This window comes from Phoenix dactylifera, chromosome 3 (assembly GCF_009389715.1).
Source record: "Phoenix dactylifera cultivar Barhee BC4 chromosome 3, palm_55x_up_171113_PBpolish2nd_filt_p, whole genome shotgun sequence".
NCBI lineage: Eukaryota > Viridiplantae > Streptophyta > Magnoliopsida > Arecales > Arecaceae > Phoenix > Phoenix dactylifera.
Genome location: NC_052394.1, coordinates 12,635,000 through 12,641,442, shown reverse-complemented (window position 1 = coordinate 12,641,442; position 6,443 = coordinate 12,635,000). Strand labels below are relative to the sequence as shown.

The following is a 6,443-nucleotide window of genomic DNA, read 5'->3' as shown; positions in this document are numbered from 1 at the left end:
TGACATACTACGATGCTTTTTTATAGCGTTGGATGAAATTAAAATAAGACGACGCTTCAAAGCGTCGTCGGAGGAAAAAGGCCACCAAACCCACGGATCTCCTGCCTTTTTCCCGATCCCCTGCCTTTTCCCTCTGTCTCTTTCTCTCTCTCGTGCGGAGGAAAAAACTCTAACCCTTTCATCCCCAGCCGCCATCATTCCCCCCCTCCTTCCTCCCCGATCATCTCCCCCCAAACCCCCCACCGAGCTTCGGATCCCCCTCCCCCTCCGGATTCCCCTCCCCCTTCGAGCTTCGAGGACGACCCCATGCCGTCGAGAAAGGTGTTTTACCCCTCCGAGCTGAGGATACGGCGGTGGTGGCGGGCGGGATGTGATTCGACGACAACATACCCTTGAAGGAGGTGTTTGATAATCTGAGATGCACGCGGGAGGGGATGTGTTCTTTCCCACACCACTTCAACTGATATAGATTTGTGAGACAACCCTCTTGTATGTGCTTTTTGTTTTTTAATCTAGCTGTTGATTTATTTATTTATTTATTGAATTTGTTTGTGGTTGCAGGAGAGCAAGTTTCTAAAATTCTTAGGGTTCATGTGGAATCCGCTGTCGTGGGTGATGGAGGCGGCGGCCATCATGGCCATCGCCCTCGCAAACGGAGGGGTGAGTCCTGGAAACACGATAATCTGATTGTTTTCTCTGGTGCATTTCTTCTTCTTTTTTAATTTTTTTTCTGTGACGAACCCATATGGGTTCTTGATTCCGTTCAACAGGCGAAGCCCCCAGACTGGCAGGATTTCGTGGGGATTAAAAAATTATATGGCAGGAACCCATATGGTGCATTTCTGCTTCTGATCAACTTGACGATCAGCTTCATCGAGGAGAACAACGCTGGATTTGTTTAGATTTATTGTAGATTTTATTGCAAGTTATTTGAAATCTTTTCTGTCCGGATGTTGGATGTTAAGTTGCTCTGATCATCAGAGGGACACTTTAAGATTTAAATGAATGAATATTTTGTGCCCACACTCCCCTTTAATTTCCTCTTATTTTGAATATACAGCCCATATTTTTTTTTTGCTCATAGCAAAGGACTCTTGCACATAATTAATTTTTGTTATGTGATTTCTAAGTTAATAAATCAAGAGGTTTGATATCAAAGCTTCAAACATACAACTTGAAAAAATAACGTATTAGTCATTCTTATTCCTAATTTTTTTAGAAAAAATTATATGGCCTATATAGGCTTCCAACTGGACTGCTTTTAAAAACTACAACTAATACCTGCAATATGTTCTTTTTTTGATTTTGATCGTTAGTATCTAGTTTGATGTTTTTTCCCAGATTAGGTACTTATGCCATTTATTAGTTTCTCTTTGTGTATTTGTTCAATTCTAACTTTCAAATTCAAAAATTTTCTTTGATATCTATTGGGCCTTTTCTTACCATTCTATTTAGTTGCTAATGTACTTTGGTAACTCTTGATGTATGGTTTAATATGTTTATTTCAGCCTTCCAATGATACTGCCCTCTTGTTTATAAAAATTCATTCAATTGTGCTGGAATATGTATATCAAGTTCTTTGTGACAGTGGTTTAGGATGATTTAAATTCTGGATTGCAGTTTTTTTATGTTCCTTTCAGTGCATGATTATTAAATAGCTTAGTTTTTTATTATAACGATATTGCAGTAAAAGCAAGAAGCGTGCAACATCTCTTAGGACTTGCAATATCTGTGGAACTGAGAGATGCCTCTTAATAATGTAAAGGCTTATGACAGGCAACCCTTTAGCAACAAATATTCAGAGAGTAGTTTAGTCCGTTCAGCATCAAATTGTGTAGATAATTGTGTAGCCAATTCTTTTACCATTTTTTACTTTTTCCTCTTGTTATGTACTTACTTTAGAAGAACATTACTTGACAAAATCCTGACTAAATGCCTAATGCAATCTTAGAGATGATCAATGGTACAAAATATGTTCTTCAAGTTTTGATCTGGGGAGTTCTCACGATATAAAGAAGTTTTGCGGCCAATTTATTGGCAATAAGCTGGCAGCTTGGCAGTCATTATTATTTATTCAATTGTGAATGGTATTCTAAGTCACTGATTTGACCTTGTGTGCATATATAAGGTGGATTGTTGTCAAATATATTTTTTTGAAACTTATATCTTAGGCTTTCTTTTTTTCGCAATGTAATGAGGTCTGCCATTGTGCCACCAGATGTAAGCCATCTGATGTTGGGTGTTTTTTTTTCCCCACTTAGGTAATGCTAATACATGTGGAAAGCGGGTTGAGGGTCACATGAACTCAGGTTTATCTCTGGGGACTCCAGAAGCTGCCTTTGTACCTCCAAGACCCGATTATAGTCGGCCTTTTGTAAGTTGATGCCATATTCTTGAAATTTTAAGTGGTCTTGACTGCTTTAGACCATTTGTAACCACATATTTCTGTGTTCATGTGTATGCTTCTGCATATGCTTGATGGTTATTGCGGTGTTTCTGTAACAGGCTTGCGTTCCTTACCCTTATGCTGATCCAAGCTTCGTTGGCATGCTGGCTGCGTATAGGTCACATGCAATTGTATGTATTATTGAGCATGTTCTTCCTTTCAGTTGTCCAATTTTTTTTTATATTAGTTGCAGCTCAATCAGTATTTTAATAGAATGGACAAAAGTTGGATAAATAAGTCGAATTCCAGTGCCGAACCAAGAAAATTTGCAGTCTCAGCTTACGAATATTTCATCTTTGTTACAACGATTTCTCCCTTCTCAGGTAACTAACTATATATTTTTAAATACTTTACATATTATCAATTATGATGTATAAGTTAATGTATCCCATTTTTACAAATATCTAAGGTTTCTTTTTTTTTTTTTAGATTCCTGATACTTCAAATGCTCGCAGAGATGATGATGATGGAGCTGAATCTCGTCCCTGATACTTTGTAGATTATTTTTTTATGGAGTTTGATATGTATATATTTTTTATATTTTCAAAGTACATTGTAATTCATAACTTTTTATGTAAATTTAATCAGATATGACAATATAAATATTTCGAATGATCTGAATGTTTGTATCAATATCAATGTAATTTGAATGTTTGGTTCATATTGTATAATGTGTGTTTTATGATATATGTAAATATATGGAGTTTGATATTTTTATTTTTTTTAAAATAATTACATTTTCCGACGCTTTAAAGCGTCGGTAAAAACCGTCGGCCTAGGCGTAACCCGCGTGCCATGATGGTTTTTTCCGACGCTTTATAGCGTCGGAAAACAATATTTGCCGACGCTTTAAAGCGTCGGCAAAAAGCGTCAGCAAATCCCGATTTTTGCCAACGCTTTTAATTGGCGTCGGCAAAAAATTTTTCCACTCCGGTATCGCCGACACTTCTGCGATGCTTTGATTAGCGTCGCCGGATGTTTAGCCGACGCTTATAAGCGTCGCTAAAGGCCCTAAATAGCATCGGAAAAGGTAAGTTCTCCTGTAGTGAGTAATAAGCAAAGAATGAAAGCTCCTAAAAAAGTAAATAAAGCAATTATAAACTACAAAGAAGAGTTTAGAGAATGTTTATCGCTTTGGAGGAGCTATTCTCTTCTTTGTCAAGTTTGCTTCACTTCACAAGGGTTGGTGGAGCTATTGATGACTCTTTAAAACTGCTCAACCACTTTCTTTGGGCTCTTGAGATGAAGCAATTGAATGAGGCTTGCTTTTCTAGGGTTTTCTCTTGAATGTGCTTCTTGATTTTCAAAAGATGCCTTCCTTTGATGAATAGTGCCTCTTAAATACTTTCCTAACCTCTAAAGAACACTTTCCTACTGTTGGAATGGAGAAAGTAGCCATTTATAGCCTTTGGGGACTTAAAAAATAATTCTGCAGAACTAGCCGTTGGGCTGTCACCCATGCTGGGGTCGGCTCAAGTCACTGTTCATCAGGCTGAGGTCGGCTCAAGTTTTTCTGGGGTCGGCTCTTGTTACAGTAGGGTCGGCCCCTGCTATATTGGGGTCAGCCCTCTCAGAAAATCAAGAAGCTTGTTTTTCCGACTTTTCAGGTTGGGGTTGACTCATGCTTTCTTGGGGTCGACCCAAGCTACAGTGGGGTCGGCCCTCTCAGGGATTCCAGAGACATGTATTTTGAGTTCTCATCTTGGGGTCGGCTCCACTGGGGTTGGCTCAAGGCTTCCTGGGGTCGGCTCCACCTGGGGTCGGCTCAAGAAAGCTTAGGGTTGACCCTCTCAGTAATTTTCAGAAAGCTATTTTTTTTGCAGTGGCTGAATCTGGGGTCGGCTCAAGGAAACTTGGGGTCGGCCCCATTTACTGTTCATCTGTGCCATATGTGTCAGAACGTGCCAAAACGTGCCGGGTCGACTCAATCTCTTCTGGGGTTGACTCATACTTTGTGCCAAGTGTTTCAAAAGCGTGCCACTTCGTTCCCAGGCGTGCCAAATATATCGGGGTTGACTCGAAACTAATTGGGGTCGACTCTAATCATGATTGTCTGCATATTAGAGTTAGACTAGCATATAGGATCAATAAAACATATTCCAAGTAAATTAGAATATATGGCACATTAGAGTTTCATACCCTTAATAATGAAAATTATAGTTTTGCCCTTTAGAATATACTCTACTTGAAACTTTGCCGAAATGAATTTAAAAGCTTTCTATCATTCTCTACTACAAATTTTATCTCGTTGTTAATCTTTGAGAGTTGTTTTGACTGTATTTTCCTAATGTATCGTGAATGTATCGAGGGTGTGCCATTCCTTAATGATGTATCGAGTTAATTTGCATTTCTAATTTGATATGGCCTCAATGGTTGTGTTAATCATCAAAATAACATTATCATCCTCAATCTTCCTCTTTTGATGATTACAAAACATTGAGTATACCGAAGTTGGCGTTTATATTTGAATTGAGGTTTAAAGTTTAGAAAATGCTTTAAAAGCTGAAAATTCAGAATTTTTTAAATTAAAGGGTGTGCCAACCAAAATCTTCCTCGATCTAATCTAAATTTATGCCAATTGAACTCTAGTTTTGCTCCCCCTTATTCTTGTGTTTTATTGAAGATAAGACTCCAAAAATTTGTGTCACAATAAGAGTTTCAAGTTATGTATCAAGACAGGAGAAGTATGTGCCACATTCAGAATTTTTGATTAAACTCCAGATTTTCTTGTTTTGAAGTTTTAGAGTGCAGAATTTTTTATTGTTACACATATCTCTATACAATTGCTTTCTTATATTTTCTTCCAACTTAGCTTTGCTTAAGGATGTATATATATACTCCCCTTTTATATCTTAGGTATGAAGAATTGCTCTAACTTCTCTTATAACTTATTCTACTTCTCTTACTTCTCCCCCTATATTGCAACTTCTCCCTTCTCTTACTTCTCCCCCTTTTTGTCATCATCAAAAAGATATGTAATGCATGGGTGAAAAGTATTTCAATGACAAAGATTATAAAACAGGATAAGACATCACATTTCATAGGAGCCAAAATTACAATGTTCTAATAAGCCAAGATGCCATATAAGATAACATCATTTACAATCAACAAAAAGCAAAATACATAGATAGCTAGAGTAACTCTATGCACTAGTCTAAACGAGCTCCTGCAGTGCTATCAGTAGGCCTAGAGGCATCCAAAGGCTGGGATCTGGCTCTAGATCTCTTAGTATAGGTGGCGAGAGGAGGTCTGGGCTGATATGACTGTGAGGGTCTGTGAGCCCTATGAACTGGCTGGCTCTATGCCGAGACCTCTGACTCAGCTGCTCGAGCTCCCTGAGGACCATGAAACTCTCTCTCTAAAGCTGTCATCCGGTCCTTGAGACTCGTCACCTGAGCAGAAACTCCCCTGACCTCAGCCGTGATACTGTCCATCCGACTCATCATACTATCGGAGAGACTCGTCATCCTATCGAAGAGACTCATCACCTGAGCTGATACAATTCAGTCATCCTACTCCAATACTCCTCTGTATATCTAGTAGGTGTGGATGATGAAAGTCCTGCCTTTGCATGTGCCGAAGGATGGTCGACAGGTACCTCAGGCTCGAGAATAGAGTCTCCAGGCTCTGGTGCCTGTACCCTTGTACCTCCCCGCACCCAGTGACCGTCTACCTTCTCGTAGCCCATGCGAATAAGTGATCGTGCAGTGTAGGTGTCGGTTTATAATAAATCTCTGGAGATCTCTCCAACCAGACATATGTCATGATGTCTAAATATCAGTGTGAGTACCATACCATATGGTAAAGAGGCTCTCGCTCTAGATACGGCCTCATACATCTGTCTGATCATCATGGCCTGAATAACATGCTCCATAATCGCCTGATCATGCTTAGACATATAGTCGAATCTTCCGCTCTTCGGAAACAATATCCGACCTGTGAAGTTATGAAGCAGACTCATCTCAGCAGGAAAAGAGCTAGCTACCAAATTATTTGA

The 6,443-nt window shown here is 39.2% G+C and overlaps 1 long non-coding RNA gene across 1 annotated transcript; it reads left to right on the top strand.

The window, feature by feature from the left end:
• Positions 1-1,668: 1,668 nt before the first annotated feature.
• On the top strand, positions 1,669-2,965 carry LOC120110081. The gene is made up of 3 exons (XR_005510837.1): positions 1,669-2,374; positions 2,506-2,769; positions 2,876-2,965. It is a non-coding gene; the product is annotated as an uncharacterized LOC120110081 (long non-coding RNA).
• Positions 2,966-6,443: the final 3,478 nt, after the last annotated feature.